The sequence below is a fragment of the Amia ocellicauda genome, chromosome 8 (genome assembly GCF_036373705.1).
Source record: "Amia ocellicauda isolate fAmiCal2 chromosome 8, fAmiCal2.hap1, whole genome shotgun sequence".
NCBI lineage: Eukaryota > Metazoa > Chordata > Actinopteri > Amiiformes > Amiidae > Amia > Amia ocellicauda.
Window position 1 is genome coordinate 7,536,739 of NC_089857.1, and position 25,762 is coordinate 7,562,500.

The following is a 25,762-nucleotide window of genomic DNA, read 5'->3' on the forward strand; positions in this document are numbered from 1 at the left end:
TATTATTGGCGAGTCGGGTAGTCCATCATCACAGTTCGAGGGCAGGCATCATTTCAGTAATTTCATCCCGTTGCATTCACATCCGTGCCTTGAATGAGATTGAATGTGATCTTTGCTCTCAAGTATGTTCCCAAGTTTTACACTTTCGTGCTTTGCATGAATGGGAATGGAACCGTGTGTGTTGAATGAGGCTCCTTGTGAGCACTGAACTTTGTCCGGTGGAGTTCCTTTTTGTGTTGCTGTAATTGTGTCATTTCTCGATGAGAAAGATTAGGCAACATTTAGTCACTTCTAGCCATGATGCTCAATTTATTTACGAATGTACCCTAGTTACTAGGGACCGTTTACGTTGGAGAACAAGATCTATTGTATGCCTGTGTATTTGGGGAAGTCAAATCTGAAATAATGATGAAATTGCGTGTATCCAAAGTTAAAACTCGTGATTTGTCGCGCTCTGGTGTGTAAAAGATGCAAAAGCTTACAGCACCTGGTATTCCCAGGCGGTCTCCCATCCAAGTACTGACCAGGCCCGAGCCTGCTTAGCTTCCGAGATCGGACGAGATCGGGCGTATTCAGGCTAGTATGGCCGTAAGCCAGGTAGGCTGTCCCTGACGCTCTACTTAAAGGGATGGTAATATCCGTTTCTGCCGTTCATACTTACAGTTGAACTGTCTCTCTACTCTAAAGCCCGGGACACACCAGCGCGCCGCAGACAGTCCCTGCTAATATGCCACGCTGTGGCAACGTTGTGCGTTAGCTGGGGTGCCACACCAGACCGGAACTATATTTTACAAAACGAACACATTTGTCTTGATAAAACAGCTGTAATTGAGTGCCTGACACGCCAGTCAAGCGAAATCTTGAGAAGGTGTGCATTTCAGTAAGGATTTCAATTGACATGCAGTATGAAACTGAAAGGAGGTTGCATCACTATGATGCATAACATTGCATGTATTGTATTTTCAAGTGTGTGCATTCATCCTGTTGTCATTTTGTTTTGAAAGCAGAAGAATCATTCAACAGGTTGCTGAGACAAATGTAAACCAGTAAAACATATGAAGAGAAACAAACCTTGAATATAAGTTCAGTTGTTTAAACATTTGACAAACTATGGTGAGGGGGTAAGAAAACAAACAAATCCAGCTGCTCCTGTATTTCAATACACCAGAACCCAATATTATTGGCGTGTCGGGTAGTCCATCATCACAGTTCGAGGGCAGGCATCATTTCAGTAATTTCATCCCGTTGCATTCACATCCGTGCCGTGAATGAGATTGAATGTGATCTTTGCTCTCAAGTATGTTCCCAAGTTTTACACTTTCGTGCTTTGCATGAATGGGAATGGAACCGTGTGTGTTGAATGAGGCTCCTTGTGAGCACTGAACTTTGTCCGGTGGAGTTCCTTTTTGTGTTGCTGTAATTGTGTCATTTCTCGATGAGAAAGATTAGGCAACATTTAGTCACTTCTAGCCATGATGCTCAATTTATTTACGAATGTACCCTAGTTACTAGGGACCGTTTACGTTGGAGAACAAGATCTATTGTATGCCTGTGTATTTGGGGAAGTAAAATCTGAAATAATGATGAAATTATGTGTATCCAAAGTTAAAACTCGTGATTTGTCGCCCTCTGGTGTGTAAAAGGTGCAAAAGCTTACAGCACCTGGTATTCCCAGGCGGTCTCCCATCCAAGTACTGACCAGGCCCAAGCCTGCTTGGCTTCCGAGATCGGACGAGATCGGGCGTATTCAGGCTAGTATGGCCGTAAGCCAGGGAGGCTGTCCCTGACGCTCTACTTAAAGGGAAGGCAATATCCGTTTCTGCCGGTCATACTTACAGTTGAACTGTCTCTCTACTCTAAAGCCCGGGACACACCAGCGCGCCGCAGACAGTCCCTGCTAACACGCCACGTTGTGGCAACATTGTGGCAACGTTGTGCGTTAGCTGGGGTGCCACACCAGACCGGAACTATATATTACAAAACGAACACATTGTCTTGATAAAACAGCTGTAATTGAGTGCCTGACACGCCAGTCAAGCGCAATCTTGAGAAGGTGTGCATTTCAGTAAGGATTTCAATTGACATGCAGTATGAAACTGAAAGGAGGTTGCATCACTATGATGCATAACATTGCATGTATTGTATTTTCAAGTGTGTGCATTCATCCTGTTGTCATTTTGTTTTGAAAGCAGAAGAATCATTCAACAGGTTGCTGAGACAAATGTAAACCAGTAAAACATATGAAGAGAAACAAACCTTGAATATAAGTTCAGTTGTTTAAACATTTGACAAACTATGGTGAGGGGGTAAGAAAACACACAAATCCAGCAGCTCCTGTATTTCAATACACCAGAACCCAATATTATTGGCGAGTCGGGTAGTCCATCATCACAGTTCGAGGGCAGGCATCATTTCAGTAATTTCATCCCGTTGCATTCACATCCGTGCCTTGAATGAGATTGAATGTGATCTTTTCTCTCAAGTATGTTCCCAAGTTTTACACTTTCGTGCTTTGCATGAATGGGAATGGAACCGTGTGTGTTGAATGAGGCTCCTTGTGAGCACTGAACTTTGTCCGGTGGAGTTCCTTTTTGTGTTGCTGTAATTGTGTCATTTCTCGATGAGAAAGATTAGGCAACATTTAGTCACTTCTAGCCATGATGCTCAATTTATTTACGAATGTACCCTAGTTACTAGGGACCGTTTACGTTGGAGAACAAGATCTATTGTATGCCTGTGTATTTGGGGAAGTCAAATCTGAAATAATGATGAAATTGCGTGTATCCAAAGTTAAAACTCGTGATTTGTCGCCCTCTGGTGTGTAAAAGATGCAAAAGCTTACAGCACCTGGTATTCCCAGGCGGTCTCCCATCCAAGTACTGACCAGGCCCGAGCCTGCTTAGCTTCCGAGATCGGACGAGATCGGGCATATTCAGGCTAGTATGGCCGTAAGCCAGGGAGGCTCTCCCTGACGCTCTACTTAAAGGGAAGGCAATATCCGTTTCTGCCGCTCATACTTGCAGTTGAACTGTCTCTCTACTCTAAAGTCCGGGACACACCAGCGCGCCGCAGACAGTCCCTGCTAACACGAAACGTTGTGGCAACGTTGTGCGTTAGCTGGGGTGCCACACCAGACCGGAACTATATTTTACAAAACGAACACATTGTCTTGATAATACAGCTGTAATTGAGTGCCTGACACGCCAGTCAAGCGCAATCTTGAGAAGGTGTGCATTTCAGTAAGGATTTCAATTGACATGCAGTATGAAACTGAAAGGAGGTTGCATCACTATGATGCATAACATTGCATGTATTGTATTTTCAAGTGTGCGTGCATTCATCCTGTTGTCATTTTGTTTTGAAAGCAGAAGAATCATTCAACAGGTTGCTGAGACAAATGTAAACCAGTAAAACATATGAAGAGAAACAAACCTTGAATATAAGTTCAGTTGTTTAAACATTTGACAAACTATGGTGAGGGGGTAAGAAAACACACAAATCCAGCAGCTCCTGTATTTCAATACACCAGAACCCAATATTATTGGCGAGTCGGGTAGTCCATCATCACAGTTCGAGGGCAGGCATCATTTCAGTAATTTCATCCCGTTGCATTCACATCCGTGCCTTGAATGAGATTGAATGTGATCTTTGCTCTCAAGTATGTTCCCAAGTTTTACACTTTCGTGCTTTGCATGAATGGGAATGGAACCGTGTGTGTTGAATGAGGCTCCTTGTGAGCACTGAACTTTGTCCGGTGGAGTTCCTTTTTGTGTTGCTGTAATTGTGTCATTTCTCGATGAGAAAGATTATGCAACATTTAGTCACTTCTAGCCATGATGCTCAATTTATTTACGAATGTACCCTAGTTACTAGGGACCGTTTACGTTGGAGAACAAGATCTATTGTATGCCTGTGTATTTGGGGAAGTAAAATCTGAAATAATGATGAAATTGTGTGTATCCAAAGTTAAAACTCGTGATTTTTCGCCCTCTGGTGTGCAAAAGGTGCAAAAGCTTACAGCACCTGGTATTTCCAGGCGGTCTCCCATCCAAGTACTGACCAGGCCCGAGCCTGCTTGGCTTCCGAGATCAGACGAGATCGGGCGTATTCAGGCTAGTATGGCCGTAAGCCAGGGAGGCTGTCCCTGACGCTCTACTTAAAGGGAAGGCAATATCCGTTTCTGCCGTTCATACTTACAGTTGAACTGTCTCTCTACTCTAAAGCCCGGGACACACCAGCGTGCCGCAGACAGTCCCTGCTAACACGCCACGTTGTGGCAACATTGTGGCAACGTTGTGCGTTAGCTGGGGTGCCACACCAGACCGGAACTATATTTTAAAAAACGAACACATTGTCTTGATAAAACAGCTGTAATTGAGTGCTTGACACGCCAGTCAAGCGCAATCTTGAGAAGGTGTGCATTTCAGTAAGGATTTCAATTGACATGCAGTATGAAACTGAAAGGAGGTTGCATCACTATGATGCATAACATTGCATGTATTATATTTTCAAGTGTGTGCATTCATCCTGTTGTCATTTTGTTTTGAAAGCAGAAGAATCATTCAACAGGTTGCTGAGACAAATGTAAACCAGTAAAACATATGAAGAGAAACATACCTTGAATATAAGTTCAGTTGTTTAAACATTTGACAAACTATGGTGAGGGGGTAAGAAAACACACAAATCCAGCAGCTCCTGTATTTCAATACACCAGAAGCCAATATTATTGGCGAGTCGGGTAGTCCATCATCACAGTTCGAGGGCAGGCATCATTTCAGTAATTTCATCCCGTTGCATTCACATCCGTGCCTTGATTGAGATTGAATGTGATCTTTGCTCTCAAGTATGTTCCCAAGTTTTACACTTTCGTGCTTTGCATGAATGGGAATGGAACCGTGTGTGTTGAATGAGGCTCCTTGTGAGCACTGAACTCTGTCCGGTGGAGTTCCTTTTTGTGTTGCTGTAATTGTGTCATTTCTCGATGAGAAAGATTAGGCAACATTTAGTCACTTCTAGCCATGATGCTCAATTTATTTACGAATGTACCCTAGTTACTAGGGACCGTTTACGTTGGAGAACAAGATCTATTGTATGCCTGTGTATTTGGGGAAGTCAAATCTGAAATAATGATGAAATTGCGTGTATCCAAAGTTAAAACTCGTGATTTGTCGCCCTCTGGTGTGTAAAAGATGCAAAAGCTTACAGCACCTGGTTTTCCCAGGTGGTCTCCCATCCAAGTACTGACCAGGCCCAAGCCTGCTTAGCTTCCGAGATCGGACGAGATCGGGCGTATTCAGGCTAGTATGGCCGTAAGAAAGGGAAGCTGTCCCTGACGCTCTACTTAAAGGGAAGGCAATATCCGTTTCTGCCGCTCATACTTGCAGTTGAACTGTCTCTCTACTCTAAAGTCCGGGACACACCAGCGCGCCGCAGACAGTCCCTGCTAACACGAAACGTTGTGGCAACGTTGTGCGTTAGCTGGGGTGCCACACCAGACCGGAACTATATATTACAAAACGAACACATTGTCTTGATAAAACAGCTCTAATTGAGTGCCTGACACGCCAGTCAAGCGCAATCTTGAGAAGGTGTGCATTTCAGTAAGGATTTCAATTGACATGCAGTATGAAACTGAAAGGAGGTTGCATCACTATGATGCATAACATTGCATGTATTGTATTTTCAAGTGTGTGCATTCATCCTGTTGTCATTTTGTTTTGAAAGCAGAAGAATCATTCAACAGGTTGCTGAGACAAATGTAAACCAGTAAAACATATGAAGAGAAACAAACCTTGAATATAAGTTCAGTTGTTTAAACATTTGACAAACTATGGTGAGGGGGTAAGAAAACACACAAATCCAGCAGCTCCTGTATTTCAATACACCAGAACCCAATATTATTGGCGAGTCGGGTAGTCCATCATCACAGTTCGAGGGCAGGCATCATTTCAGTAATTTCATCCCGTTGCATTCACATCCGTGCCTTGAATGAGATTGAATGTGATCTTTGCTCTCAAGTATGTTCCCAAGTTTTACACTTTCGTGCTTTGCATGAATGGGAATGGAACCGTGTGTGTTGAATGAGGCTCCTTGTGAGCACTGAACTTTGTCCGGTGGAGTTCCTTTTTGTGTTGCTGTAATTGTGTCATTTCTCGATGAGAAAGATTAGGCAACATTTAGTCACTTCTAGCCATGATGCTCAATTTATTTATGAATGTACCCTAGTTACTAGGGACCGTTTACGTTGGAGAACAAGATCTATTGTATGCCTGTGTATTTGGGGAAGTCAAATCTGAAATAATGATGAAATTGCGTGTATCCAAAGTTAAAACTCGTGATTTGTCGCCCTCTGGTGTGTAAAAGATGCAAAAGCTTGCAGCTCCTGGTATTCCCAGGCGGTCTCCCATCCAAGTACTGACCAGGCCCGAGCCTGCTTAGCTTCCGAGATCGGACGAGATCGGACGAGATCGGGCGTATTCAGGCTAGTATGGCCGTAAGCCAGGGAGGCTGTCCCTGACGCTCTACTTAAAGGGAAGGCAATATCCGTTTCTGCCGTTCATACTTACAGTTGAACTGTCTCTCTACTCTAAAGCCCGGGACACACCAGCGCGCCGCAGACAGTCCCTGCTAACACGCCACGTTGTGGCAACATTGTGGCAACGTTGTGCGTTAGCTGGGGTGCCACACCAGACCGGAAATATATTTTACAAAACGAACACATTCTCTTGATAAAACAGCTGTAATTGAGTGCCTGACACGCCAGTCAAGCGCAATCTTGAGAAGGTGTGCATTTCAGTAAGGATTTCAATTGACATGCAGTATGAAACTGAAAGGAGGTTGCATCACTATGATGCATAACATTGCATGTATTGTATTTTCAAGTGTGTGCATTCATCCTGTTGTCATTTTGTTTTGAAAGCAGAAGAATCATTCAACAGGTTGCTGAGACAAATGTAAACCAGTAAAACAAATGAAGAGAAACAAACCTTGAATATAAGTTCAGTTGTTTAAACATTTGACAAACTATGGTGAGGGGGTAAGAAAACACACAAATCCAGCAGCTCCTGTATTTCAATACACCAGAACCCAATATTATTGGCGAGTCGGGTAGTCCATCATCACAGTTCGAGGGCAGGCATCATTTCAGTAATTTCATCCCGTTGCATTCACATCCGTGCCTTGAATGAGATTGAATGTGATCTTTGCTCTCAAGTATTTTCCCAAGTTTTACACTTTCGTGCTTTGCATGAATGGGAATGGAACCGTGTGTGTTGAATGAGGCTCCTTGTGAGCACTGAACTTTGTCCGGTGGAGTTCCTTTTTGTGTTGCTGTAATTGTGTCATTTCTCGATGAGAAAGATTAGGCAACATTTAGTCACTTCTAGCCAAGATGCTCAATTTATTTACGAATGTACACTAGTTACTAGGGACCGTTTACGTTGGAGAACAAGATCTATTCTATGCCTGTGTATTTGGGGAAGTCAAATCTGAAATAATGATGAAATTGCGTGTATCCAAAGTTAAAACTCGTGATTTGTCGCCCTCTGGTGTGTAAAAGATGCAAAAGCTTACAGCACCTGGTATTCCCAGGCGGTCTCCCATGCAAGTACTGACCAGGCCCGAGCCTGCTTAGCTTCCGAGATCGGGCGTATTCAGGCTAGTATGGCCGTAAGCCAGGGAGGCTGTCCCTGACCCTCTACTTAATGGGAAGGCAATATCCGTTTCTGCCGCTCATACTTGCAATTGAACTGTCTCTCTACTCTAAAGTCCGGGACACACCAGCGCGCCGCAGACAGTCCCTGCTAACACGAAACGTTGTGGCAACGTTGTGCGTTAGCTGGGGTGCCACACCAGACCGGAACTATATATTACAAAACGAACACATTGTCTTGATAAAACAGCTGTAATTGAGTGCCTGACACGCCAGTCAAGCGCAATCTTGAGAAGGTGTGCATTTCAGTAAGGATTTCAATTGACATGCAGTATGAAACTGAAAGGAGGTTGCATCACTATGATGCATAACATTGCATGTATTGTATTTTCAAGTGTGTGCATTCATCCTGTTGTCATTTTGTTTTGAAAGCAGAAGAATCATTCAACAGGTTGCTGAGACAAATGTAAACCAGTAAAACATATGAAGAGAAACAAACCTTGAATATAAGTTCAGTTGTTTAAACATTTGACAAACTATGGTGAGGGGGTAAGAAAACACACAAATCCAGCAGCTCCTGTATTTCAATACACCAGAACCCAATATTATTGGCGAGTCGGGTAGTCCATCATCACAGTTCGAGGGCAGGCATCATTTCAGTAATTTCATCCCGTTGCATTCACATCCGTGCCTTGAATGAGATTGAATGTGATCTTTGCTCTCAAGTATGTTCCCAAGTTTTACACTTTCGTGCTTTGCATGAATGGGAATGGAACCGTGTGTGTTGAATGAGGCTCCTTGTGAGCACTGAACTTTGTCCGGTGGAGTTCCTTTTTGTGTTGCTGTAATTGTGTCATTTCTCGATGAGAAAGATTAGGCAACATTTAGTCACTTCTAGCCATGATGCTCAATTTATTTACGAATGTACACTAGTTACTAGGGACCGTTTACGTTGGAGAACAAGATCTATTCTATGCCTGTGTATTTGGGGAAGTCAAATCTGAAATAATGATGAAATTGCGTGTATCCAAAGTTAAAACTCGTGATTTGTCGCCCTCTGGTGTGTAAAAGATGCAAAAGCTTACAGCACCTGGTATTCCCAGGCGGTCTCCCATGCAAGTACTGACCAGGCCCGAGCCTGCTTAGCTTCCGAGATCGGACGAGATCGGGCGTATTCAGGCTAGTATGGCCGTAAGCCAGGGAGGCTGTCCCTGACCCTCTACTTAAAGGGAAGGCAATATCCGTTTCTGCCGCTCATACTTGCAATTGAACTGTCTCTCTACTCTAAAGTCCGGGACACACCAGCGCGCCGCAGACAGTCCCTGCTAACACGAAACGTTGTGGCAACGTTGTGCGTTAGCTGGGGTGCCACACCAGACCGGAACTATATATTACAAAACGAACACATTGTCTTGATAAAACAGCTGTAATTGAGTGCCTGACACGCCAGTCAAGCGCAATCTTGAGAAGGTGTGCATTTCAGTAAGGATTTCAATTGACATGCAGTATGAAACTGAAAGGAGGTTGCATCACTATGATGCATAACATTGCATGTATTGTATTTTCAAGTGTGTGCATTCATCCTGTTGTCATTTTGTTTTGAAAGCAGAAGAATCATTCAACAGGTTGCTGAGACAAATGTAAACCAGTAAAACATATGAAGAGAAACAAACCTTGAATATAAGTTCAGTTGTTTAAACATTTGACAAACTATGGTGAGGGGGTAAGAAAACACACAAATCCAGCAGCTCCTGTATTTCAATACACCAGAACCCAATATTATTGGCGAGTCGGGTAGTCCATCATCACAGTTCGAGGGCAGGCATCATTTCAGTAATTTCATCCCGTTGCATTCACATCCGTGCCTTGAATGAGATTGAATGTGATCTTTGCTCTCAAGTATGTTCCCAAGTTTTACACTTTCGTGCTTTGCATGAATGGGAATGGAACCGTGTGTGTTGAATGAAGCTCCTTGTGAGCACTGAACTATGTCCGGTGGAGTTCCTTTTTGTGTTGCTGTAATTGTGTCATTTCTCGATGAGAAAGATTAGGCAACATTTAGTCACTTCTAGCCATGATGCTCAATTTATTTACGAATGTACCCTAGTTACTAGGGACCGTTTACGTTGGAGAACAAGATCTATTGTATGCCTGTGTATTTGGGGAAGTCAAATCTGAAATAATGATGAAATTGCGTGTATCCAAAGTTAAAACTCGTGATTTGTCGCCCTCTGGTGTGTAAAAGATGCAAAAGCTTACAGCACCTGGTATTCCCAGGCGGTCTCCCATCCAAGTACTGACCAGGCCCGAGCCTGCTTAGCTTCCGAGATCGGACGAGATCGGGCGTATTCAGGCTAGTATGGCCGTAAGCCAGGGAGGCTGTCCCTGACGCTCTACTTAAAGGGAAGGCAATATCCGTTTCTGCCGTTCATACTTACAGTTGAACTGTCTCTCTACTCTAAAGCCCGGGACACACCAGCGCGCCGCAGACAGTCCCTGCTAACACGCCACGTTGTGGCAACATTGTGGCAACGTTGTGCGTTAGCTGGGGTGCCACACCAGACCGGAACTATATATTACAAAACGAACACATTCTCTTGATAAAACAGCTGTAATTGAGTGCCTGACACGCCAGTCAAGCGCAATCTTGAGAAGGTGTGCATTTCAGTAAGGATTTCAATTGACATGCAGTATGAAACTGAAAGGAGGTTGCATCACTATGATGCATAACATTGCATGTATTGTATTTTCAAGTGTGTGCATTCATCCTGTTGTCATTTTGTTTTGAAAGCAGAAGAATCATTCAACAGGTTGCTGAGACAAATGTAAACCAGTAAAACATATGAAGAGAAACAAACCTTGAATATAAGTTCAGTTGTTTAAACATTTGACAAACTATGGTGAGGGGGTAAGAAAACACACAAATCCAGCAGCTCCTGTATTTCAATACACCAGAAGCCAATATTATTGGCGAGTCGGGTAGTCCATCATCACAGTTCGAGGGCAGGCATCATTTCAGTAATTTCATCCCGTTGCATTCACATCCGTGCCTTGAATGAGATTGAATGTGATCTTTGCTCTCAAGTATGTTCCCAAGTTTTACACTTTCGTGCTTTGCATGAATGGGAATGGAACCGTGTGTGTTGAATGAGGCTCCTTGTGAGCACTGAACTTTGTCCGGTGGAGTTCCTTTTTGTGTTGCTGTAATTGTGTCATTTCTCGATGAGAAAGATTAGGCAACATTTAGTCACTTCTAGCCATGATGCTCAATTTATTTACGAATGTACCCTAGTTACTAGGGACCGTTTACGTTGGAGAACAAGATCTATTGTATGCCTGTGTATTTGGGGAAGTCAAATCTGAAATAATGATGAAATTGCGTGTATCCAAAGTTAAAACTCGTGATTTGTCGCCCTCTGGTGTGTAAAAGATGCAAAAGCTTACAGCACCTGGTATTCCCAGGCGATCTCCCATCCAAGTACTGACCAGGCCCGAGCCTGCTTGGCTTCCGAGATCGGACGAGATCGGGCGTATTCAGGCTAGTATGGCCGTAAGCCAGGCAGGCTGTCCCTGACGCTCTACTTAAAGGGAAGGCAATATCCGTTTCTGCCGCTCATACTTGCAAATTAACTGTCTCTCTACTCTAAAGTCCGGGACACACCAGCGCGCCGCAGACAGTCCCTGCTAACACGAAACGTTGTGGCAACATTGTGGCAACGTTGTGCGTTAGCTGGGGTGCCACACCAGACCGGAACTATATATTACAAAACGAACACATTGTATTGATAAAACAGCTGTAATTGAGTGCCTGACACGCCAGTCAAGCGCAATCTTGAGAAGGTGTGCATTTCAGTAAGGATTTCAATTGACATGCAGTATGAAACTGAAAGGAGGTTGCATCACTATGATGCATAACATTGCATGTATTGTATTTTCAAGTGTGTGCATTCATCCTGTTGTCATTTTGTTTTGAAAGCAGAAGAATCATTCAACAGGTTGCTGAGACAAATGTAAACCAGTAAAACATATGAAGAGAAACAAACCTTGAATATAAGTTCAGTTGTTTAAACATTTGACAAACTATGGTGAGGGGGTAAGAAAACACACAAATCCAGCAGCTCCTGTATTTCAATACACCAGAACCCAATATTATTGGCGAGTCGGGTAGTCCATCATCACAGTTCGAGGGCAGGCATCATTTCAGTAATTTCATCCCGTTGCATTCTCATCCGTGCCTTGAATGAGATTGAATGTGATCTTTGCTCTCAAGTATGTTCCCAAGTTTTACACTTTCGTGCTTTGCATGAATGGGAATGGAACCGTGTGTGTTGAATGAGGCTCCTTGTGAGCACTGAACTTTGTCCGGTGGAGTTCCTTTTTGTGTTGCTGTAATTGTGTCATTTCTCGATGAGAAAGATTAGGCAACATTTAGTCACTTCTAGCCATGATGCTCAATTTATTTACGAATGTACCCTAGTTACTAGGGACCGTTTACGTTGGAGAACAAGATCTATTGTATGCCTGTGTATTTGGGGAAGTCAAATCTGAAATAATGATGAAATTGCGTGTATCCAAAGTTAAAACTCGTGATTTGTCGCCCTCTGGTGTGTAAAAGATGCAAAAGCTTACAGCACCTGGTATTCCCAGGCGGTCTCCCATCCAAGTACTGACCAGGCCCGAGCCTGCTTAGTTTCCGAGATCGGACGAGATCGGGCGTATTCAGGCTAGTATGGCCGTAAGCCATGGAGGCTGTCCCTGACGCTCTACTTAAAGGGAAGGCAATATTCATTTCCGCCGTTCATACTTACAGTTGAACTGTCTCTCTACTCTAAAGCCCGGGACACACCAGCGCGCCGCAGACAGTCCCTGCTAACACGCCACGTTGTGGCAACATTGTGGCAACGTTGTGCGTTAGCTGGGGTGCCACACCAGACCGGAACTATATATTACAAAACGAACACATTGTCTTGATAATACAGCTGTAATTGAGTGCCTGACACGCCAGTCAAGCGCAATCTTGAGAAGGTGTGCATTTCAGTAAGGATTTCAATTGACATGCAGTATGAAACTGAAAGGAGGTTGCATCACTATGATGCATAACATTGCATGTATTGTATTTTCAAGTGTGTGCATTCATCCTGTTGTCATTTTGTTTTGAAAGCAGAAGAATCATTCAACAGGTTGCTGAGACAAATGTAAACCAGTAAAACATATGAAGAGAAACAAACCTTGAATATAAGTTCAGTTGTTTAAACATTTGACAAACTATGGTGAGGGGGTAAGAAAACACACAAATCCAGCAGCTCCTGTATTTCAATACACCAGAACCCAATATTATTGGCGAGTCGGGTAGTCCATCATCACAGTTCGAGGGCAGGCATCATTTCAGTAATTTCATCCCGTTGCATTCACATCCGTGCCTTGAATGAGATTGAATGTGATCTTTGCTCTCAAGTATGTTCCCAAGTTTTACACTTTCGTGCTTTGCATGAATGGGAATGGAACCGTGTGTGTTGAATGAGGCTCCTTGTGAGCACTGAACTTTGTCCGGTGGAGTTCCTTTTTGTGTTGCTGTAATTGTGTCATTTCTCGATGAGAAAGATTAGGCAACATTTAGTCACTTCTAGCCATGATGCTCAATTTATTTACGAATGTACCCTAGTTACAAGGGACCATTTACGTTGGAGAACAAGATCTATTGTATGCCTGTGTATTTGGGGAAGTCAAATCTGAAATAATGATGAAATTGCGTGTATCCAAAGTTAAAACTCGTGATTTGTCGCCCTCTGGTGTGTAAAAGATGCAAAAGCTTACAGCACCTGGTATTCCCAGGCGATCTCCCATCCAAGTACTGACCAGGCCCGAGCCTGCTTGGCTTCCGAGATCGGACGAGATCGGGCGTATTCAGGCTAGTATGGCCGTAAGCCAGGGAGGCTGTCCCTGACGCTCTACTTAAAGGGAAGGCAATATCCGTTTCTGCCGCTCATACTTGCAAATTAACTGTCTCTCTACTCTAAAGTCCGGGACACACCAGCGCGCCGCAGACAGTCCCTGCTAACACGAAACGTTGTGGCAACATTGTGGCAACGTTGTGCGTTAGCTGGGGTGCCACACCAGACCGGAACTATATATTACAAAACGAACACATTGTATTGATAAAACAGCTGTAATTGAGTGCCTGACACGCCAGTCAAGCGCAATCTTGAGAAGGTGTGCATTTCAGTAAGGATTTCAATTGACATGCAGTATGAAACTGAAAGGAGGTTGCATCACTATGATGCATAACATTGCATGTATTGTATTTTCAAGTGTGTGCATTCATCCTGTTGTCATTTTGTTTTGAAAGCAGAAGAATCATTCAACAGGTTGCTGAGACAAATGTAAACCAGTAAAACATATGAAGAGAAACAAACCTTGAATATAAGTTCAGTTGTTTAAACATTTGACAAACTATGGTGAGGGGGTAAGAAAACACACAAATCCAGCAGCTCCTGTATTTCAATACACCAGAACCCAATATTATTGGCGAGTCGGGTAGTCCATCATCACAGTTCGAGGGCAGGCATCATTTCAGTAATTTCATCCCGTTGCATTCTCATCCGTGCCTTGAATGAGATTGAATGTGATCTTTGCTCTCAAGTATGTTCCCAAGTTTTACACTTTCGTGCTTTGCATGAATGGGAATGGAACCGTGTGTGTTGAATGAGGCTCCTTGTGAGCACTGAACTTTGTCCGGTGGAGTTCCTTTTTGTGTTGCTGTAATTGTGTCATTTCTCGATGAGAAAGATTAGGCAACATTTAGTCACTTCTAGCCATGATGCTCAATTTATTTACGAATGTACCCTAGTTACTAGGGACCGTTTACGTTGGAGAACAAGATCTATTGTATGCCTGTGTATTTGGGGAAGTCAAATCTGAAATAATGATGAAATTGCGTGTATCCAAAGTTAAAACTCGTGATTTGTCGCCCTCTGGTGTGTAAAAGATGCAAAAGCTTACAGCACCTGGTATTCCCAGGCGGTCTCCCATCCAAGTACTGACCAGGCCCGAGCCTGCTTAGTTTCCGAGATCGGACGAGATCGGGCGTATTCAGGCTAGTATGGCCGTAAGCCATGGAGGCTGTCCCTGACGCTCTACTTAAAGGGAAGGCAATATTCATTTCCGCCGTTCATACTTACAGTTGAACTGTCTCTCTACTCTAAAGCCCGGGACACACCAGCGCGCCGCAGACAGTCCCTGCTAACACGCCACGTTGTGGCAACATTGTGGCAACGTTGTGCGTTAGCTGGGGTGCCACACCAGACCGGAACTATATATTACAAAACGAACACATTGTCTTGATAATACAGCTGTAATTGAGTGCCTGACACGCCAGTCAAGCGCAATCTTGAGAAGGTGTGCATTTCAGTAAGGATTTCAATTGACATGCAGTATGAAACTGAAAGGAGGTTGCATCACTATGATGCATAACATTGCATGTATTGTATTTTCAAGTGTGTGCATTCATCCTGTTGTCATTTTGTTTTGAAAGCAGAAGAATCATTCAACAGGTTGCTGAGACAAATGTAAACCAGTAAAACATATGAAGAGAAACAAACCTTGAATATAAGTTCAGTTGTTTAAACATTTGACAAACTATGGTGAGGGGGTAAGAAAACACACAAATCCAGCAGCTCCTGTATTTCAATACACCAGAACCCAATATTATTGGCGAGTCGGGTAGTCCATCATCACAGTTCGAGGGCAGGCATCTTTTCAGTAATTTCATCCCGTTGCATTCACATCCGTGCCTTGAATGAGATTGAATGTGATCTTTGCTCTCAAGTATGTTCCCAAGTTTTACACTTTCGTGCTTTGCATGAATGGGAATGGAACCGTGTGTGTTGAATGAGGCTCCTTGTGAGCACTGATCTTTGTCCGGTGGAGTTCCTTTTTGTGTTGCTGTAATTGTGTCATTTCTCGATGAGAAAGATTAGGCAACATTTAGTCACTTCTAGCCATGATGCTCAATTTATTTACGAATGTACCCTAGTTACTAGGGACCGTTTACGTTGGAGAACAAGATCTATTGTATGCCTGTGTATTTGGGGAAGTCAAATCTGAAATAATGATGAAATTGCGTGTATCCAAAGTTAAAACTCGTGATTTGTCGCCCTCTGGTGTGTAAAAGATGCAAAAGCTTACAGCACCTGGTATTCCCAGGCGATCTCCCATCCAAGTACTGACCAGGCCCGAGCCTGCTTGGCTTCCGAGATCGGACGAGATCGGGCGTATTCAGGCTAGTATGGCCGTAAGCCAGGGAGGCTGTCCCTGACGCTCTACTTAAAGGGAAGGCAATATCCGTTTCTGCCGCTCATACTTGCAAATTAACTGTCTCTCTACTCTAAAGTCCGGGACACACCAGCGCGCCGCAGACAGTCCCTGCTAACACGAAACGTTGTGGCAACATTGTGGCAACGTTGTGCGTTAGCTGGGGTGCCACACCAGACCGGAACTATATATTACAAAACGAACACATTGTATTGATAAAACAGCTGTAATTGAGTGCCTGACACGCCAGTCAAGCGCAATCTTGAGAAGGTGTGCATTTCAGTAAGGATTTCAATTGACATGCAGTATGAAACTGAAAGGAGGTTGCATCACTATGATGCATAACATTGCATGTATTGTATTTTCAAGTGTGTGCATTCATCCTGTTGTCATTTTGTTTTGAAAGCAGAAGAATCATTCAACAGGTTGCTGAGACAAATGTAAACCAGTAAAACATATGAAGAGAAACAAACCTTGAATATAAGTTCAGTTGTTTAAACATTTGACAAACTATGGTGAGGGGGTAAGAAAACACACAAATCCAGCAGCTCCTGTATTTCAATACACCAGAACCCAATATTATTGGCGAGTCGGGTAGTCCATCATCACAGTTCGAGGGCAGGCATCATTTCAGTAATTTCATCCCGTTGCATTCTCATCCGTGCCTTGAATGAGATTGAATGTGATCTTTGCTCTCAAGTATGTTCCCAAGTTTTACACTTTCGTGCTTTGCATGAATGGGAATGGAACCGTGTGTGTTGAATGAGGCTCCTTGTGAGCACTGAACTTTGTCCGGTGGAGTTCCTTTTTGTGTTGCTGTAATTGTGTCATTTCTCGATGAGAAAGATTAGGCAACATTTAGTCACTTCTAGCCATGATGCTCAATTTATTTACGAATGTACCCTAGTTACTAGGGACCGTTTACGTTGGAGAACAAGATCTATTGTATGCCTGTGTATTTGGGGAAGTCAAATCTGAAATAATGATGAAATTGCGTGTATCCAAAGTTAAAACTCGTGATTTGTCGCCCTCTGGTGTGTAAAAGATGCAAAAGCTTACAGCACCTGGTATTCCCAGGCGGTCTCCCATCCAAGTACTGACCAGGCCCGAGCCTGCTTAGCTTCCGAGATCGGACGAGATCGGGCGTATTCAGGCTAGTATGGCCGTAAGCCATGGAGGCTGTCCCTGACGCTCTACTTAAAGGGAAGGCAATATTCATTTCCGCCGTTCATACTTACAGTTGAACTGTCTCTCTACTCTAAAGCCCGGGACACACCAGCGCGCCGCAGACAGTCCCTGCTAACACGCCACGTTGTGGCAACATTGTGGCAACGTTGTGCGTTAGCTGGGGTGCCACACCAGACCGGAACTATATATTACAAAACGAACACATTGTCTTGATAATACAGCTGTAATTGAGTGCCTGACACGCCAGTCAAGCGCAATCTTGAGAAGGTGTGCATTTCAGTAAGGATTTCAATTGACATGCAGTATGAAACTGAAAGGAGGTTGCATCACTATGATGCATAACATTGCATGTATTGTATTTTCAAGTGTGTGCATTCATCCTGTTGTCATTTTGTTTTGAAAGCAGAAGAATCATTCAACAGGTTGCTGAGACAAATGTAAACCAGTAAAACATATGAAGAGAAACAAACCTTGAATATAAGTTCAGTTGTTTAAACATTTGACAAACTATGGTGAGGGGGTAAGAAAACACACAAATCCAGCAGCTCCTGTATTTCAATACACCAGAACCCAATATTATTGGCGAGTCGGGTAGTCCATCATCACAGTTCGAGGGCAGGCATCATTTCAGTAATTTCATCCCGTTGCATTCACATCCGTGCCTTGAATGAGATTGAATGTGATCTTTGCTCTCAAGTATGTTCCCAAGTTTTACACTTTCGTGCTTTGCATGAATGGGAATGGAACCGTGTGTGTTGAATGAGGCTCCTTGTGAGCACTGAACTTTGTCCGGTGGAGTTCCTTTTTGTGTTGCTGTAATTGTGTCATTTCTCGATGAGAAAGATTAGGCAACATTTAGTCACTTCTAGCCATGATGCTCAATTTATTTACGAATGTACCCTAGTTACTAGGGAACGTTTACGTTGGAGAACAAGATCTATTGTATGCCTGTGTATTTGGGGAAGTCAAATCTGAAATAATGATGAAATTGCGTGTATCCAAAGTTAAAACTCGTGATTTGTCGCGCTCTGGTGTGTAAAAGATGCAAAAGCTTACAGCACCTGGTATTCCCAGGCGGTCTCCCATCCAAGTACTGACCAGGCCCGAGCCTGCTTAGCTTCCGAGATCGGACGAGATCGGGCGTATTCAGGCTAGTATGGCCGTAAGCCAGGGAGGCTGTCCCTGACGCTCTACTTAAAGGGATGGCAATATCCGTTTCTGCCGTTCATACTTACAGTTGAACTGTCTCTCTACTCTAAAGCCCGGGACACACCAGCGCGCCGCAGACAGTCCCTGCTAATATGCCACGTTGTGGCAACGTTGTGCGTTAGCTGGGGTGCCACACCAGACCGGAACTATATTTTACAAAACGAACACATTTGTCTTGATAAAACAGCTGTAATTGAGTGCCTGACACGCCAGTCAAGCGCAATCTTGAGAAGGTGTGCATTTCAGTAAGGATTTCAATTGACATGCAGTATGAAACTGAAAGGAGGTTGCATCACTATGATGCATAACATTGCATGTATTGTATTTTCAAGTGTGTGCATTCATCTTGTTGTCATTTTGTTTTGAAAGCAGAAGAATCATTCAACAGGTTGCTGAGACAAATGTAAACCAGTAAAACATATGAAGAGAAACAAACCTTGAATATAAGTTCAGTTGTTTAAACATTTGACAAACTATGGTGAGGGGGTAAGAAAACACACAAATCCAGCAGCTCCTGTATTTCAATACACCAGAACCCAATATTATTGGCGAGTCGGGTAGTCCATCATCACAGTTCGAGGGCAGGCATCATTTCAGTAATTTCATCCCGTTGCATTCACATCCGTGCCTTGAATGAGATTGAATGTGATCATTGCTCTCAAGTATGTTCCCAAGTTTTACACTTTCGTGCTTTGCATGAATGGGAATGGAACCATGTGTGTTGAATGAGGCTCCTTGTGAGCACTGAACTTTGTCCGGTGGAGTTCCTTTTTGTGTTGCTGTAATTGTGTCATTTCTCGATGAGAAAGATTAGGCAACATTTAGTCACTTCTAGCCATGATGCTCAATTTATTTATGAATGTACCCTAGTTACTAGGGACCGTTTACGTTGGAGAACAAGATCTATTGTATGCCTGTGTATTTGGGGAAGTCAAATCTGAAATAATGATGAAATTGCGTGTATCCAAAGTTAAAACTTGTGATTTGTCGCCCTCTGGTGTGTAAAAGATGCAAAAGCTTACAGCACCTGGTATTCCCAGGCGGTCTCCCATCCAAGTACTGACCAGGCCCGAGCCTGCTTAGCTTCCGAGATCGGACGAGATCGGGCGTATTCAGGCTAGTATGGCCGTAAGCCAGGGAGGCTGTCCCTGACGCTCTACTTAAAGGGAAGGCAATATCCGTTTCTGCCGTTCATACTTACAGTTGAACTGTCTCTCTACTCTAAAGCCCGGGACACACCAGCGCGCCGCAGACAGTCCCTGCTAACACGCCACGTTGTGGCAACATTGTGGCAACGTTGTGCGTTAGCTGGGGTGCCACACCAGACCGGAAATATATATTACAAAACGAACACATTCTCTTGATAAAACAGCTGTAATTGAGTGCCTGACACGCCAGTCAAGCGCAATCTTGAGAAGGTGTGCATTTCAGTAAGGATTTCAATTGACATGCAGTATGAAACTGAAAGGAGGTTGCATCACTATGATGCATAACATTGCATGTATTGTATTTTCAAGTGTGTGCATTCATCCTGTTGTCATTTTGTTTTGAAAGCAGAAGAATCATTCAACAGGTTGCTGAGACAAATGTAAACCAGTAAAACATATGAAGAGAAACAAACCTTGAATATAAGTTCAGTTGTTTAAACATTTGACAAACTATGGTGAGGGGGTAAGAAAACACACAAATCCAGCAGCTCCTGTATTTCAATACACCAGAACCCAATATTATTGGCGAGTCGGGTAGTCCATCATCACAGTTCGAGGGCAGGCATCATTTCAGTAATTTCATCCCGTTGCATTCACATCCGTGCCTTGAATGAGATTGAATGTGATCTTTGCTCTCAAGTATGTTCCCAAGTTTTACATTTTCGTGCTTTGCATGAATGGGAATGGAACCGTGTGTGTTGAATGAGGCTCCTTGTGAGCACTGAACTTTGTCCGGTGGAGTTCCTTTTTGTGTTGCTGTAATTGTGTCATTTCTCGATGAGAAAGATTAGGCAACATTTAGTCACTTCTAGCCATGATGCTCAATTTATTTACGAATGTACACTAGTTTCTAGGGACCGTTTACGTTGGAGAACAAGATCTATTCTATGCCTGTGTATTTGGGGAAGTCAAATCTGAAATAATGATGAAATTGCGTGTATCCAAAGTTAAAACTCGTGATTTGTCGCCCTCTGGTGTGTAAAAGATGCAAAAGCTTACAGCACCTGGTATTCCCAGGCAGTCTCCCATCCAAGTACTGACCAGGCCCGAGCCTGCTTAGCTTCCGAGATCGGACGAGATCGGGCGTATTCAGGCTAGTTTGGCCGTAAGCCAGGGAGGCTGTCCCTGACGCTCTACTTAAAGGGAAGGCAATATCCGTTTCTTCCGCTCATACTTGCAATTGAACTGTCTCTCTACTCTAAAGTCCGGGACACACCAGCGCGCCGCAGACAGTCCCTGCTAACACGCCACGTTGTGGCAACATTGTGGCAACGTTGTGCGTTAGCTGGGGTGCCACACCAGACCGGAACTATATTTTACAAAACGAACACATTGTCTTGATAATACAGCTGTAATTGAGTGCCTGACATGCCAGTCAAGCGCAATCTTGAGAAGGTGTGCATTTCAGTAAGGATTTCAATTGACATGCAGTATGAAACTGAAAGGAGGTTGCATCACTATGATGCATAACATTGCATGTATTGTATTTTCAAGTGTGTGCATTCATCCTGTTGTCATTTTGTTTTGAAAGCAGAAGAATCATTCAACAGGTTGCTGAGACAAATGTAAACCAGTAAAACATATGAAGAGAAACAAACCTTGAATATAAGTTCAGTTGTTTAAACATTTGACAAACTATGGTGAGGGGGTAAGAAAACACACAAATCCAGCAGCTCCTGTATTTCAATACACCAGAACCCAATATTATTGGCGAGTCGGGTAGTCCATCATCACAGTTCGAGGGCAGGCATCTTTTCAGTAATTTCATCCCGTTGCATTCACATCCGTGCCTTGAATGAGATTGAATGTGATCTTTGCTCTCAAGTATGTTCCCAAGTTTTACACTTTCGTGCTTTGCATGAATGGGAATGGAACCGTGTGTGTTGAATGAGGCTCCTTGTGAGCACTGAACTTTGTCCGGTGGAGTTCCTTTTTGTGTTGCTGTAATTGTGTCATTTCTCGATGAGAAAGATTAGGCAACATTTAGTCACTTCTAGCCATGATGCTCAATTTATTTACGAATGTACCCTAGTTACTAGGGACCGTTTACGTTGGAGAACAAGATCTATTGTATGCCTGTGTATTTGGGGAAGTCAAATCTGAAATAATGATGAAATTGCGTGTATCCAAAGTTAAAACTCGTGATTTGTCGCGCTCTGGTGTGTAAAAGATGCAAAAGCTTACAGCACCTGGTATTCCCAGGCGGTCTCCCATCCAAGTACTGACCAGGCCCGAGCCTGCTTAGCTTCCGAGATCGGACGAGATCGGGCGTATTCAGGCTAGTATGGCCGTAAGCCAGGAATGCTGTCCCTGACGCTCTACTTAAAGGGAAGGCAATATCCGTTTCTGCCGTTCATACTTACAGTTGAACTGTCTCTCTACTCTAAAGCCCGGGACACACCAGCGCGCCGCAGACAGTCCCTGCTAACACGCCACGTTGTGGCAACATTGTGGCAACGTTGTGCGTTAGCTGGGGTGCCACACCAGACCGGAACTATATTTTACAAAACGAACACATTGTCTTGATAATACAGCTGTAATTGAGTGCCTGACATGCCAGTCAAGCGCAATCTTGAGAAGGTGTGCATTTCAGTAAGGATTTCAATTGACATGCAGTATGAAACTGAAAGGAGGTTGCATCACTATGATGCATAACATTGCATGTATTGTATTTTCAAGTGTGTGCATTCATCCTGTTGTCATTTTGTTTTGAAAGCAGAAGAATCATTCAACAGGTTGCTGAGACAAATGTAAACCAGTAAAACATATGAAGAGAAACAAACCTTGAATATAAGTTCAGTTGTTTAAACATTTGACAAACTATGGTGAGGGGGTAAGAAAACACACAAATCCAGCAGCTCCTGTATTTCAATACACCAGAACCCAATATTATTGGCGAGTCGGGTAGTCCATCATCACAGTTCGAGGGCAGGCATCTTTTCAGTAATTTCATCCCGTTGCATTCACATCCGTGCCTTGAATGAGATTGAATGTGATCTTTGCTCTCAAGTATGTTCCCAAGTTTTACACTTTCGTGCTTTGCATGAATGGGAATGGAACCGTGTGTGTTGAATGAGGCTCCTTGTGAGCACTGATCTTTGTCCGGTGGAGTTCCTTTTTGTGTTGCTGTAATTGTGTCATTTCTCGATGAGAAAGATTAGGCAACATTTAGTCACTTCTAGCCATGATGCTCAATTTATTTACGAATGTACCCTAGTTACTAGGGACCGTTTACGTTGGAGAACAAGATCTATTGTATGCCTGTGTATTTGGGGAAGTCAAATCTGAAATAATGATGAAATTGCGTGTATCCAAAGTTAAAACTCGTGATTTGTCGCGCTCTGCTGTGTAAAAGATGCAAAAGCTTACAGCACCTGGTATTCCCAGGCGGTCTCCCATCCAAGTACTGACCAGGCCCGAGCCTGCTTAGCTTCCGAGATCGGACGAGATCGGGCGTATTCAGGCTAGTATGGCCGTAAGCCAGGGAGGCTGTCCCTGACGCTCTATTTAAAGGGATGGCAATATCCGTTTCTGCCGTTCATACTTACAGTTGAACTGTCTCTCTACTCTAAAGCCCGGGACACACCAGCGCGCCGCAGACAGTCCCTGCTAATATGCCACGTTGTGGCAACGTTGTGCGTTAGCTGGGGTGCCACACCAGACCGGAACTATATTTTACAAAACGAACACATTTGTCTTGATAAAACAGCTGTAATTGAGTGCCTGACACGCCAGTCAAGCGCAATCTTGAGAAGGTGTGCATTTCAGTAAGGATTTCAATTGACATGCAGTATGAAACTGAAAGGAGGTTGCATCACTATGATGCATAACATTGCATGTATTGTATTTTCAAGTGTGTGCATTCATCCTGTTGTCATTTTGTTTTGAAAGCAGAAGAATCATTCAACAGGTTGCTGAGACAAATGTAAACCAGTAAAACATATGAAGAGAAACAAACCTTGAATATAAGTTCAGTTGTTTAAACATTTGACAAACTATGGTGAGGGGGTAAGAAAACACACAAATCCAGCAGCTCCTGTATTTCAATACACCAGAACCCAATATTATTGGCGAGTCGGGTAGTCCATCATCACAGTTCGAGGGCAGGCATCATTTCAGTAATTTCATCCCGTTGCATTCACATCCGTGCCTTGAATGAGATTGAATGTGATCTTTGCTCTCAAGTATGTTCCCAAGTTTTACACTTTCGTGCTTTGCATGAATGGGAATGGAACCGTGTGTGTTGAATGAGGCTCCTTGTGAGCACTGATCTTTGTCCGGTGGAGTTCCTTTTTGTGTTGCTGTAATTGTGTCATTTCTCGATGAGAAAGATTAGGCAACATTTAGTCACTTCTAGCCATGATGCTCAATTTATTTACGAATGTACCCTAGTTACTAGGGACCGTTTACGTTGGAGAACAAGATCTATTGTATGCCTGTGTATTTGGGGAAGTCAAATCTGAAATAATGATGAAATTGCGTGTATCCAAAGTTAAAACTCGTGATTTGTCGCGCTCTGGTGTGTAAAAGATGCAAAAGCTTACAGCACCTGGTATTCCCAGGCGGTCTCCCATCCAAGTACTGACCAGGCCCGAGCCTGCTTAGCTTCCGAGATCGGACGAGATCGGGCGTATTCAGGCTAGTATGGCCGTAAGCCAGGGAGGCTGTCCCTGACGCTCTACTTAAAGGGATGGCAATATCCGTTTCTGCCGTTCATACTTACAGTTGAACTGTCTCTCTACTCTAAAGCCCGGGACACACCAGCGCGCCGCAGACAGTCCCTGCTAATATGCCACGTTGTGGCAACGTTGTGCGTTAGCTGGGGTGCCACACCAGACCGGAACTATATTTTACAAAACGAACACATTGTCTTGATAAAACAGCTGTAATTGAGTGCCTGACACGCCAGTCAAGCGCAATCTTGAGAAGGTGTGCATTTCAGTAAGGATATCAATTGACATGCAGTATGAAACTGAAAGGAGGTTGCATCACTATGATGCATAACATTGCATGTATTATATTTTCAAGTGTGTGCATTCATCCTGTTGTCATTTTGTTTTGAAAGCAGAAGAATCATTCAACAGGTTGCTGAGACAAATGTAAACCAGTAAAACATATGAAGAGAAACAAACCTTGAATATAAGTTCAGTTGTTTAAACATTTGACAAACTATGGTGAGGGGGTAAGAAAACACACAAATCCAGCAGCTCCTGTATTTCAATACACCAGAAGCCAATATTATTGGCGAGTCGGGTAGTCCATCATCACAGTTCGAGGGCAGGCATCATTTCAGTAATTTCATCCCGTTGCATTCACATCCGTGCCTTGATTGAGATTGAATGTGATCATTGCTCTCAAGTATGTTCCCAAGTTTTACACTTTCGTGCTTTGCATGAATGGGAATGGAACCGTGTGTGTTGAATGAGGCTCCTTGTGAGCACTGAACTTTGTCCGGTGGAGTTCCTTTTTGTGTTGCTGTAATTGTGTCATTTCTCGATGAGAAAGATTAGGCAACATTTAGTCACTTCTAGCCATGATGCTCAATTTATTTACGAATGTACCCTAGTAACTAGGGACCGTTTACGTTGGAGAACAAGATCTATTGTATGCCTGTGTATTTGGGGAAGTCAAATCTGAAATAATGATGAAATTGCGTGTATCCAAAGTTAAAACTCGTGATTTGTCGCCCTCTGGTGTGTAAAAGATGCAAAAGCTTACAGCACCTGGTATTCCCAGGCGGTCTCCCATCCAAGTACTAACCAGGCCTGAGCCTGCTTAGCTTCCGAGATCGGACGAGATCGGGCGTATTCAGGCTAGTATGGCCGTAAGCCAGGGAGGCTGTCCTTGACCCTCTACTTAAAGGGAAGGCAATATCCGTTTCTGCCGCTCATACTTGCAGTTGAACTGTCTCTCTACTCTAAAGTCCGGGACACACCAGCACGCTGCAGACAGTCCCTGCTAACACGAAACGTTGTGGCAACGTTGTGCGTTAGCTGGGGTGCCACACCAGACCGGAACTATATTTTACAAAACGAACACATTGTCTTGATAATACAGCTGTAATTGAGTGCCTGACACGCCAGTCAAGCGCAATCTTGAGAAGGTGTGCATTTCAGTAAGGATTTCAATTGACATGCAGTATGAAACTGAAAGGAGGTTGCATCACTATGATGCATAACATTGCATGTATTGTATT

General features: G+C 43.6%; 20 non-coding genes and 2 pseudogenes across 20 annotated transcripts; all 22 read right to left on the reverse strand.

The window, feature by feature from the left end:
* Nucleotides 1–475: 475 nt before the first annotated feature.
* LOC136756758 (5S ribosomal RNA) lies at nucleotides 476–594 on the reverse strand. Its single transcript, XR_010818820.1, has one exon. It is a non-coding gene; the product is annotated as a 5S ribosomal RNA (ribosomal RNA).
* A 1,056-nt stretch (nucleotides 595–1,650) lies between these two features.
* Nucleotides 1,651–1,769, reverse strand: LOC136755947 (5S ribosomal RNA). Its single transcript, XR_010818055.1, has one exon. It is a non-coding gene; the product is annotated as a 5S ribosomal RNA (ribosomal RNA).
* Nucleotides 1,770–2,835: 1,066 nt separating this feature from the next.
* Nucleotides 2,836–2,954, reverse strand: LOC136756073 (5S ribosomal RNA). The gene has a single exon (XR_010818176.1). It is a non-coding gene; the product is annotated as a 5S ribosomal RNA (ribosomal RNA).
* Nucleotides 2,955–4,011: 1,057 nt separating this feature from the next.
* Nucleotides 4,012–4,130, reverse strand: LOC136757123 (5S ribosomal RNA). The gene has a single exon (XR_010819166.1). It is a non-coding gene; the product is annotated as a 5S ribosomal RNA (ribosomal RNA).
* Nucleotides 4,131–5,196: 1,066 nt separating this feature from the next.
* LOC136756003 (5S ribosomal RNA) lies at nucleotides 5,197–5,315 on the reverse strand. Its single transcript, XR_010818110.1, has one exon. It is a non-coding gene; the product is annotated as a 5S ribosomal RNA (ribosomal RNA).
* A 1,055-nt stretch (nucleotides 5,316–6,370) lies between these two features.
* On the reverse strand, nucleotides 6,371–6,499 carry LOC136757629 (uncharacterized; annotated as a pseudogene).
* Nucleotides 6,500–7,565: 1,066 nt separating this feature from the next.
* Nucleotides 7,566–7,674, reverse strand: LOC136757675 (uncharacterized; annotated as a pseudogene).
* Nucleotides 7,675–8,729: 1,055 nt separating this feature from the next.
* LOC136756261 (5S ribosomal RNA) lies at nucleotides 8,730–8,848 on the reverse strand. Its single transcript, XR_010818357.1, has one exon. It is a non-coding gene; the product is annotated as a 5S ribosomal RNA (ribosomal RNA).
* Nucleotides 8,849–9,903: 1,055 nt separating this feature from the next.
* Nucleotides 9,904–10,022, reverse strand: LOC136756770 (5S ribosomal RNA). Its single transcript, XR_010818831.1, has one exon. It is a non-coding gene; the product is annotated as a 5S ribosomal RNA (ribosomal RNA).
* A 1,066-nt stretch (nucleotides 10,023–11,088) lies between these two features.
* Nucleotides 11,089–11,207, reverse strand: LOC136756883 (5S ribosomal RNA). Its single transcript, XR_010818937.1, has one exon. It is a non-coding gene; the product is annotated as a 5S ribosomal RNA (ribosomal RNA).
* Nucleotides 11,208–12,273: 1,066 nt separating this feature from the next.
* On the reverse strand, nucleotides 12,274–12,392 carry LOC136756708 (5S ribosomal RNA). Its single transcript, XR_010818773.1, has one exon. It is a non-coding gene; the product is annotated as a 5S ribosomal RNA (ribosomal RNA).
* Nucleotides 12,393–13,458: 1,066 nt separating this feature from the next.
* Nucleotides 13,459–13,577, reverse strand: LOC136756884 (5S ribosomal RNA). The gene has a single exon (XR_010818938.1). It is a non-coding gene; the product is annotated as a 5S ribosomal RNA (ribosomal RNA).
* Nucleotides 13,578–14,643: 1,066 nt separating this feature from the next.
* On the reverse strand, nucleotides 14,644–14,762 carry LOC136756709 (5S ribosomal RNA). The gene has a single exon (XR_010818774.1). It is a non-coding gene; the product is annotated as a 5S ribosomal RNA (ribosomal RNA).
* Nucleotides 14,763–15,828: 1,066 nt separating this feature from the next.
* Nucleotides 15,829–15,947, reverse strand: LOC136756885 (5S ribosomal RNA). The gene has a single exon (XR_010818939.1). It is a non-coding gene; the product is annotated as a 5S ribosomal RNA (ribosomal RNA).
* A 1,066-nt stretch (nucleotides 15,948–17,013) lies between these two features.
* Nucleotides 17,014–17,132, reverse strand: LOC136756782 (5S ribosomal RNA). The gene has a single exon (XR_010818842.1). It is a non-coding gene; the product is annotated as a 5S ribosomal RNA (ribosomal RNA).
* Nucleotides 17,133–18,198: 1,066 nt separating this feature from the next.
* On the reverse strand, nucleotides 18,199–18,317 carry LOC136756793 (5S ribosomal RNA). The gene has a single exon (XR_010818853.1). It is a non-coding gene; the product is annotated as a 5S ribosomal RNA (ribosomal RNA).
* Nucleotides 18,318–19,373: 1,056 nt separating this feature from the next.
* LOC136756806 (5S ribosomal RNA) lies at nucleotides 19,374–19,492 on the reverse strand. Its single transcript, XR_010818865.1, has one exon. It is a non-coding gene; the product is annotated as a 5S ribosomal RNA (ribosomal RNA).
* A 1,066-nt stretch (nucleotides 19,493–20,558) lies between these two features.
* Nucleotides 20,559–20,677, reverse strand: LOC136756969 (5S ribosomal RNA). Its single transcript, XR_010819018.1, has one exon. It is a non-coding gene; the product is annotated as a 5S ribosomal RNA (ribosomal RNA).
* A 1,066-nt stretch (nucleotides 20,678–21,743) lies between these two features.
* LOC136756818 (5S ribosomal RNA) lies at nucleotides 21,744–21,862 on the reverse strand. Its single transcript, XR_010818876.1, has one exon. It is a non-coding gene; the product is annotated as a 5S ribosomal RNA (ribosomal RNA).
* A 1,066-nt stretch (nucleotides 21,863–22,928) lies between these two features.
* On the reverse strand, nucleotides 22,929–23,047 carry LOC136756830 (5S ribosomal RNA). Its single transcript, XR_010818887.1, has one exon. It is a non-coding gene; the product is annotated as a 5S ribosomal RNA (ribosomal RNA).
* Nucleotides 23,048–24,103: 1,056 nt separating this feature from the next.
* Nucleotides 24,104–24,222, reverse strand: LOC136756841 (5S ribosomal RNA). Its single transcript, XR_010818898.1, has one exon. It is a non-coding gene; the product is annotated as a 5S ribosomal RNA (ribosomal RNA).
* A 1,055-nt stretch (nucleotides 24,223–25,277) lies between these two features.
* LOC136756441 (5S ribosomal RNA) lies at nucleotides 25,278–25,396 on the reverse strand. Its single transcript, XR_010818525.1, has one exon. It is a non-coding gene; the product is annotated as a 5S ribosomal RNA (ribosomal RNA).
* Between the last annotated feature and the right edge of the window lie 366 nt (nucleotides 25,397–25,762).